Consider the following 10,206-nt stretch of genomic DNA (forward strand, 5'->3'; position numbering starts at 1 on the left):
GGAAGGAAGGAAGGAAGGAAGGAAGGAAGGAAGGAAGGAAGGAAGGAAGGAGGAAAGGAAGGAGGGAAAGAAGGGAGAGAGAAAGGAAAAGAAAGGAGAGGAAACAGGAGGGGAGAGGAGGGGAGGGGAGAGGAGAGGAAGGGAGGGGAGGGGAGAGGAGAGGAGAGTGCCCTGCTCAGGAGGTAGCAGATTTCCAGGGACCCATGAGGGTCAGAAGAGGAGAACTGGGAGAAAGCAAGGAGTTGAGGCAAGGTTCACATCAGCTCACCCACCTCCTCCTCCAGCTCTAACCATCCTTTTCATTGACAGATCTTTTTAACTGCCTTTTGTTTCTCTTATCTCCCTCACCCAGCCACCAGCATCTACCCCCACCCACAACTTAATTGCAACACCATCTACTGAGCTCCCAGGGCCTGCAGCTGCTGCTGCCTGGGGTGACAGTCACACTCCGGTTTTGAAGGGAATGAGCTTATGAGGTCAGGGAGGAAGGGGGAATTGGGGGCTGGGGAGAAGCAAAGCTTGGAGTAAACTTCCCAGAACTGCAGAGGTGGCGGAGACTCTTCTTACGTTGTCACTGTGGTCAGAGCCTTGAGCTACTGTCAAGTGTTGGGTTCAGAGTGGGTGGGTGTCCAAGGAGAAGAAACTGGAAACAGCAGGTAGGACAGGGCAGGCACAAAAGTGTTGTGGGTAATTCCTACTGGGAGAATTGATAACTTTTGCATTCATCTGGCAGGGCCCTCTGGAAGCCGCAATAAGTTGACATCTGTTCTTTAGCTACTAATGCCAAATAGATTACTTGACAGTAGTTTAATATGCACAACTAGGAACTCGTGTGTGTGTGTGTGTGTGTGTGTTGGTGGAGGGTGGGTGGGTGGAAGGGGAGTGAGAGGGATGATCTTTCCAGAGGGTAGGAGGACTATCTGCATTCCTCCAAATTTCTGGAGAAAGAACTTGATAACAAATTCAGAAAAGTATATTAAGTCCTGGGGGATTCTGAGCCAATCTTTCCACAGCTGGATATGTCAACATCTGTCCTTTGGTCCTCCTTGTCCTCAATTTCTTTTTGGAAAATTGACCCTGCTTTGATAAGAATGTCTGTGTTTTTGAAAAACATAACCCATCACGTATGATCTCCATGGCAATGATATTTTGCTATAAGAGACAGTAGTAGGACGTGGTGGTAAGAACATGCACCTCAGAATCAGACACCTGGGTAAAAGTCTGACACTGACAGTTACAAGCTGGGTGAGCAGTTTGATCACTTGCAAAGTTGGTTGACACTAGCTCCTTCCTCACACAGTTGTTGTAAGAAATGAATGACAGGTTCTGAGAACAGGTAGTAGAAGAAAAATAAAGAAAGAAAGAAATGAGTGGGCATATGCACTGTGCTGAAGCACAGAGCCTGGCATGTGGTCAGCACTTAGCAGGCGAGGGCTGCTGTGATCACTGCATAAGGTCAGCACCCTCCGTATGACCCCACCCCAAATCCAGCCACTCCAGGTATGTAGCGATGAACTAGGCATTAGAGCACGGGGCCTAACGATGGCATGGCTGCAGGCCAAATCCTGCCTGCTGCCCACTTAGCCCAAGAGTTAACATTTTTCTACATTTTTTAATCACTGGGGTACAAGAAGTCAAAAACAAGAATAATATTTCATGCCACATGAAAAACAGATGAAATTCAGACTTCAGTGTCCATAAATGAGTTTTCTGAAGCACAACCACATTCATTTGTTTATGTATCTTCTCTAAGACTGCTTTTCCGCTGCAACGACAGAGCTGAGCAGGTACAACACAGATGTATGACCCACAAAGTGTAGAATATCTACCATCTGGCCTTTTACAAAAAAAGTTTGATCAGCCTTGCATTAGAGGATCAGCAGTCCAATTCCAGCCCTGCTTCCCACCTTCCAAATAGAGATAACAGTTTCTCTTCTGTCACTGAAAAACCCTCACCAGTATGCACGTGCACGCGCACGCGCGCGCACACACACACACACACACACACACACGAACACACCCCACATGCCATTTGGCTCATTCACCATGATGCTGTTAACACCAGCTGGCCTCCACTTTGGAAAGTGTAAGACTAGATTAGGCTATAAAGCATTACTGTTATTTTCTAAGCAAGCACTTGGGGGTGGTGCAATCCCAGTCGACACTACTGAAACAACTCAATGTGCTCTTTGTTCTCCAAGCCCTTGATCTTTCATTCTTATTACTGCTTCTCAGGGCCTGCTGTGTCCATTTGAACTGGCTCAGCTGGAAAAAATATGAGTTGGGTTTTGTTTACACCTTAATCAGCTGACTAGAAAGGGGTTAGAAAGAAGACAGTGAGGAAGCATTAAAATACATACATTATTGAGTGTTTGCTATATGCCAGGCACTCTGGAATTACAGTAATGTATTAATAAGGAAAGGTCCCTGAGAGAGGGAAAGACACACAAAAAGGCAAGTAGTTATAAAATAATGGAATAATTCCTATATAGAGACATAAACAAAGCGCTGAGGGAACAAAAACTAATTCTACTAGGTTTTGAAGAGGAGCATCAGGAAAAGTCACAGGGGGTGACAGCTTTGGCCTAGGAGGCTTTGAAGAGTGGGGAAAGTTGGTTAGGTGAGAAGAGAGGGTTTATCCTTGGTGAACAGGAAAATAGCAGCAGCAAAAGCAAAGAGCAAAGAGGGAGGAGGATATGTATGGCACGTTCAATCAGCAGCGGGTGCAGGAGGAGATTCCAGGAGACAGGCTGGGGCTGGACTACGGAGGAGCCTCTGTACCACCCTCAGGGGATGGCACTTTATCCTGGAGGTGATGGAGAGTCTGCAGATTTTTAAAAGAGGGGAGAGAGAAAATCAGATGTGTGCTTTGAAGATGATCAGAAGCAACATGGAGGGATGTGCTGACACAAAGAAAACCCGAGGGCATACCAGCATCTAATTGGATGCAAGGCAAGAGAAGCCAACCAAAGATGGGAAAAAGAAGAACCCAGAATGAAAAGTATTGCCAAAGCTTTGGAGAAGGAAGTTTCAGAAGTTTCTCTGCCACTGGAGAGGGTCAAGAGAATTAAAAACAAAAACAAATAAACAAAACCCCACAAAGCACAAACTCTCTCAAATAATGGATTCCCATAAAGCTCACTTGGAATTCTGTGAAAGGGTAACACCTTGGAGAGTTATCAAAATCAGTTGGCCTGCTTTCAGAACTCAGTGCCTAGGGTTAATAAACTGGAAAGCAGAGGTGTTTTCCAAGACAGATGATTGGTTTTGATGGGCACCAAAAAGAAGCTGTTGGGTTTGCAAAAAGGAGTCATTGGTGACTCAGCCAGGAAACATTTCAGCAGAGTAATAGGAGCAGAGGCCAATTTACGTGGTTTCAGAAGTCAGTGAATTTGAAGAAATAGAAACAAGGAGTCAAGCATGCACTTTCAAAAGTGGCATTTCTACAACTGTTTTATGCTTTCCTAGTTTCTTTTTCTCTCTCTCTCTTAAACACCAATTGTCTGTCCTGGAAAACACTTCTGCTTTCAATTCACTGGGTGCTGTGTTCCGAAAATAGACCAATCCATTTTCAAAACTCTCCAAGGTCACATTTACCCTTTCACAGAATTCCAAGAGGGTCTTACAGGAACCCATGATTTGTAGGGTTTCTGCTCTTGCCAAAAAAGTGTTTCTAGAGAAAATCAATGAAAAGATTGAAAAGTCCCTGGGGGAGTGGGGGTACTGCCCACAGGATGGGTTCCCCTGTAAAGGGGTCTGCCATGGTTCTGCGTAGGCAGTCAGTCTTCCTCTCTCTCCAGTGAACGGCACAGTGCCACTGAAGAAGGAAAAGGGGGTGGCTGCACTCTCAAGCTTCTCTTCTAACACCAAGCTTTCTTTCCTACTTTAGCTTGAGACCAACAAAAAGTAGAGAACTTAGGGTAGTGTGGGACCAGGTCCCTGGTGAGCTGGGTTCTAGTTCCAACTCTACTTCTTATCCCCAGGTTCTACCAGGTTCTAGTTTGATTTTCTTAAAATGCAAATATGATTAATATATTTGCTTAAAACCTTCAGTGATTTCACCTTGCCCTAGAATTAAGCTCAGTATCCTTAGTAGGAACAAACAGCACCTTCCGCATCTAATAGCTGCTAGATCTCTCCTCCAATTCTCTTGTCCAAACAAGTGGATTTTTTTTTCTCCCAAAGCAACATGCTGTTCTCTATCCTTGTAGCTTTGACATGTACTAATCTTCTCCCTAGATGCCTCCGTTTTCACACTATCTGGCAACCTTGAACTCCTCTCAGTTTTGATGCCAGCTTCTTCAGGGAACTCTTTTCAATTCCCTAGGCTTGGTTAGACACTTAGATCAGATTATATATTTATTTCCTAGCACTCAAATGCCTTGTGTCAGTTCTTTAAGGTCAGTCTCTCCTACTAGATTAAGCATCCATCAGGGCAGGGAGCTGATCTGCCTTTTTACTACTAAGACCCTAGCACCAAGCATCAAAAAATGAATAACGTGTTCTCTTGTTGATTCATTCATTCATTCAATATGTTGTAAGTAGCTGATCATACAATATATGAAAAATCTCTTCAAAAAATATAAGATCCAAATATTTGGAACATTTTTGAAGAAAAATGCAGTCTGTGTAAATCTAGTCAACAGTCCTGGAGCCAAAACTCAAAATGTGCCTTTATAATAAAGAATGATACTATTATGATTACTATACATGACTTCAAACTGGTTTTTATATTTCATTATTCTTATAATCAAATTATTATATTAATATGTCACAAATAATATACATTTGATCCCAGACAGGTCATTATATCTTAGTACCAGAAGGGATCTTAGAGAGTTCCTAACTCTACTCCTTGGATTTTTGGGGACTATATCAAATTTAAATATCCTAGATCCCATAAATCATTGACATTTCACAGAAATTCTAATATTCCTATAAATAATATCTGAAAGAGTTAAGTTAGCAAACATCACAATGACTTAGTAAACTGAGTTCATCAAACATGCAAATATGAGTAAAATACTCTATCTACTTCTATTGTAAATAAATGGTGAGAATTACAATTCTCACCATTTTATTCACTAAAGTTTTTTCCCTGAACTTTTTTATTGAATTGCCCAAATCTTTGAATGATACTTGATATATTTTTACAAATATATACAACCATAAAGCTGCCATTTGGATCAATATATACATTATCTACACCTCATACACTGCCCTCTGCCCCGTTCTGATCACCCTCTGGCCAATGTGCCCAGTGAACTAAACCTTCTTTAATATAAAACATTACAAACACTGAAGTATTTTTGACTACACTTGTTTCTTTTGTCTATCTTTAATAAAGATAATTCATTCATGCAATTTCAGTGTTTTATATCTTTGCACCACTTCCTATATAAATAAAATCACAAATCAGGATAAAAACAATTCTTTTGAGCCATAGTTTGTCTTCTTTAGAGTTTGGAAAATATACCCACAACAATGACTTCATCTAGTCTAGCTCCTCATTTGCCTGAGCCTTTATCTGACAAAAGAACTCCCTGTTCTCAGGATTTCCAAATGTTCTAATAAAAACATGGAGAGGAACGATTCCCTCCTCTGTCTTCAAGGATGAGGCAGATATTCTTGTTCAGATAAAGCCTCCCAGCCTCCAGACACCTAGGCAAAATTAAAAAAACCTCATCTTTCTTCATCTCTTCTGGGACTGTCTCAGAAAGTTGGATTTTTTCCCCCATGCAAATTCCTCCTCCCCCACACTACCACATTCTTTGAAAATCAAAAAGTCCAAGAGTAGAGTTAGGCATGGGTGGCACACACTTGTAATCCCAGCTCCTTGGAGGCTGAGGAGGGAGGATTACTTAATTAAGAAAAAGCAAAACAAAAAAAGAGTTGAGTTATAGTTTCACCAAGTCTTTGTGAATACAAAATACTTAAAATGGCAAAGCCAGCATGGAAAACATGGGGGAGACATAGACCCAGGTATCTCCTGAATGCTTACCAGATGTCAGGCAGTAGATTAGATAAATATGTCACTATTCTCAAGGGGCTTACAGTTTAGTATAAATGATCAATAATAACAGCCAGAATAAAATCTTCATTTATGTAGTACTTACACTGTGCAAGACATGGTGCAAAGCATTTGAATATATATTTTAATATATAATATATACACAATATATATGGCTTTAACACATTTTCTCGTATTTTTAATAACTTTAATCTTCACAGCACATTTAGGAAGAAGATACTGTTTTTAATCCCCTTTTTGATCAGTATATTGAGATGTTAAGTAACTTGGCCAAGGTCAAGTGGTAAGAATTCAGACTAAGAGTTGAAACTAACACAATTAGAAGTGGGTAATAACAAGTGCATAGATTAGATAGCCAGAATGTATATAAAAGCGTGCTAGGAACACAAAAGAGGGACGACCTTTAGCCCAGCCTGGACAAGTCCAAAGCTTCCTGGAGGAGGTGATATTTGAGCCACACTGAATGGTGGGTGGATTAGGAAGTCAGGCAAGCGGAAGGGCATTCCAGGCAGGAATTTCAGCACCCTGGGAGAGGCAGAGCTGTGAGACAACAAACCAGTGTGGCCATGGATACATGTGGGAGACAAAAGCAGAGGGGCGGGAGGGTGACACCACAAGGGGCTTCATAGGCTGGCAAAGGAGTGTGAAGATTTGGGCCTTACCCCGAAGGCAACAAGAGTGCCCAGGAGGATTTTAAGTAGGGAACTGCCAAGGTCAGATTTGGATGATGCTAGAGATGATTTGCAAAGTGGGAGGTGGTGAGGAAGCAGGGTAGGAAGCCTGGAAGCCAGGGGAAAGAACTATTATGGAACTAAAAATGTCTCTACTTACCTCAGAACCATACGCCACCACCATCTGTGGCCAAGGCAGCCTCACCCTAGTTTCTGACCTCACAAACAGCAGAGGTCATTTCCCCTCCCCTCCCAACTCATGGCATGCAGTCTTCTTCACCCTGCACTAAACACTTTTTCCTCCACGGGACTGTTAACTTTAGCCTTTTTAAAAACAGCTTTATTGAAATACAATTCACATGCCATACAATTTGAAGTATTAAATTCAATAGCTTTTAGTATATTCACAGAGTTGTGTATCCAGCACCACGATCACTTTTAGAATATTTTCATTATCTCCAAAATAAACTTGCCACCCTTTAGCCACCATCCTCCAACTCCCCCATTCCCTTCAGCCCTAGGCAGCCACTACTTTACTTTCTGCCTCTACAGATTTGTCTATTCCACACATTTTATATAAATGTAACTATACAATATGAGGTCCTTAGTGACTGGCTTCTGTCACTTTGCATAATGTTTCCAAGGTTCATCCATGTTATTGCATGTATCAGTATTTTATTCCTTTTTCTTGTTGAATAATATTCCACTGTATGAATATATCACATTTTATATGTCTTTTAATCAGTTGCTAGACTAAGCCTTGGTTTTTAAACCAACCACTGTCAAAAAGGATGGGTATGTCATCGTTGGCTTATTGTAATCCTCCTCCATCCTTATAGCTTCAGTGCCAGTTCCTCCAATTGAAGTAGAGACTCACACAAAAGGATAGACAAGTGGATGCTAATGTTTCCTGTGCTAGATTATAAACTCCATGAGGGAAGGGCATTTGAGCATCGCGCAAGTGAGGTGTGGTAGACAGCAAAGAGCCTAGGCTTTGGTTTTGTGTATATATATATACACACACACACACACACAACACACATATATATACATATACACACACACACATATATGTATATGTATATGTGTGTGTACATATATACATATAGAGAGAGAGAGAGAAAGAGGGAGAGAGTCTCACTCTGTCACCCAGGCTGGAGTGCAATGGCACCATCATAGCTCACTGCAGCATTGAACTCCTGAGTTCAAGGGAACTTTCCACCTCAGCCTCCTGAGTAGCTGGGACTACATGTGTGTGCCACAACACTCAGCTCATTTATTTGTATTGTTTTGTAGAGATGAGGTCTCACTATGTTGCCCAGGCTGGTCTCAAACCCTGAGCTCAAGTGATCCTCCTTCCTTGGCCTCCCAAAGTGCTAGGATTATAAGCATAAGCAAAGCTCTTGGCCAGAGCCTACAGTTTGGAATCAAAGAATCCTGGATGTGGATTTCAGCTAAACAACTGTATGGGATATGCAGCCTCTTAGGTCCCTTGCTGTAAAGTGTGAATAATAATACAGGGTGATTGAGCAATAGTGGTTCTGTATGTAAAGTGTACTTTGTAAATTGTACCTATTACTATTATTATTTTTCATTTATTTATTTATTTTTTGAGATGGAGTCTCACTCTGTTGCCCGGGTTAGAGTACAGTGGTGCAATCTCAGCTCACTGTAACCTCTGCCTCCTGGGCTCAAGCAATTTTCCTGCCTCAGTCTCCCAAGTAGCCAGGATTACAGGCAAGAACCACCATGCCTGGCTAATTTTTGTATTTTTAGTAGAGACGGGGTTTTACCATGTTGGCCAGACTGGTCTCGAACTCCTGGCCTCAAGTGATCCACCCGCCTCAGCCTCCCAAAGTGCTGGGATTACAGACATGAGCCACTGAGCCCAGCCAATTGTAGCTATTATTGCTCTTATTATTATACAGACCCCTTATGATTTGGCCCCTACCTACTACTTCTGGCTCACCTCCTGTCAAATTTCCCCTTGCCTTAAACTTTACACTCCTTCAATATCAAACCGCTCATATTTGTTTAGGTAAATGTTATTTGGTTTCACGCACCCATACGTTTTACATGAAGTCTGAAATGCCTAAAATACCGCACCTTCCCCGCTTGTCATGGGAATTCCATTCTCTTTGTTTTGTTTGATTGATTGTTTTTTATGAGATGGTGTCTTGCTATGTTGCCCACCCTGGAGCACAATGGCCATTCGTGGGCACCATCATTGCACATTACATGCTCTAACTCTTGGGCTCAAGCAGCCCTCCTACCTCAGCCTCCCAAATAGCTGGGACTATAGGCATACACCTCTGCACCTGGTCCCATCTGTGTTTCACAACCCATCCTAGGCATTAGCTCCTCAAAGAAGCCTTTTTTCCTATTCCATCTCCTAGTCAGTCCTTCTGCTGTGCTTTCTCTATGTCTTACATCTAGAACGTGCTTCTGTTCATGGACTTATCCCTCTGATTACATCATACAGTGTGTTTCTCTGATTGTTTACCTGTCTCCTGGATTATGAGTCTCTTTGGGGCAGAGGCTGTACCTACAGCACATGGTCCACTGCCCAGAATATAGTAAAAGATCAATATATTTCCACTGAATAAATGATATAACAGAGAGCAGAAGTCTAAATAGCCCCTAAGTTTTTGGTAGTACCAGTCTCTAAGACTGGAACAACAGGACAACTGGTTTAGGAATTAAATTTACCCAATGAAAGTCTAGAAGGCAGTTTACTACATGTGTCTGAAAATCAGATGACAGATAAAGACCTCATACACACTTTGGAGATCTGATCCCACCATTTTGAAATCCATGTCTACATGGATTTCATGTAGAGAGAGAGATTTTGGTTATCAATGCCCCAAAACTGTGAATAGAGTGAGTAGAGGAGAAAACTAAGGACTTCCAGGAATACCCATTTTAAAGGGCAGCCAAAGGAGGTGAAGATTAAAAGATAATCAGCCGGAAACACAGGACAAGAACCAAGGAAGAGAGGTGTCCCCAAAAGCCAAAGGAAAACAGAATTTCAAGAGATGCGGATGCTCCATAGTTACAAGTGGATTTGGAGGTCATCAGGAATTTAGTGGAAGCGATTTCAGCAAAATATCAGGGGATTGGGGTGGTTGGGATTGCAGATTGCTATGGAAAAGAGGAAAAAGGAGGAAGAGGAGGATTCACCTACCTGATCACTCAGAAAAAGCCTCTCTTTCTTCCCTGCTAACAGATTTTAAGGCTGTATTTGTAGCTTCCCAAAGGACAGTCAGCTCCTCCAGAAGTCCATGGCAAGAACAACTTCATAGTGGGCTTTTTGCTTCCAGGAGATCAAATAATTTTGCAGGAGGAGAGGATAGATGCCTCTCCTCACTTCAACTCAGAAGAATAGTCTTCAGTTTATGTAAATTGAATCCCACAGATGGAGTGGCATCTTCAAAGCACATAACAGATGGATGGTATCTGAACCCTAATTCCAGACCCTCTCAGAGGTCCCTGAAAAAAAAAAAA

At 42.1% G+C, this 10,206-nt stretch overlaps 1 long non-coding RNA gene across 1 annotated transcript in view; it reads right to left on the reverse strand.

The window, feature by feature from the left end:
• The window catches only part of LOC105534204, a 23,256-nt gene that overhangs the window by 4,985 nt on the left and 8,065 nt on the right, over window positions 1-10,206 (reverse strand). Inside the window, exon 2 of the long non-coding RNA XR_001005229.1 lies at window positions 9,887-10,191. This is a non-coding gene — a long non-coding RNA (uncharacterized LOC105534204). The remainder of the gene's footprint in view (window positions 1-9,886; window positions 10,192-10,206) is intronic.

Source organism: Mandrillus leucophaeus, unplaced genomic scaffold (assembly GCF_000951045.1).
Source record: "Mandrillus leucophaeus isolate KB7577 unplaced genomic scaffold, Mleu.le_1.0 Scaffold1315, whole genome shotgun sequence".
In the NCBI taxonomy this organism is placed as follows: Eukaryota; Metazoa; Chordata; class Mammalia; order Primates; family Cercopithecidae; genus Mandrillus; species Mandrillus leucophaeus.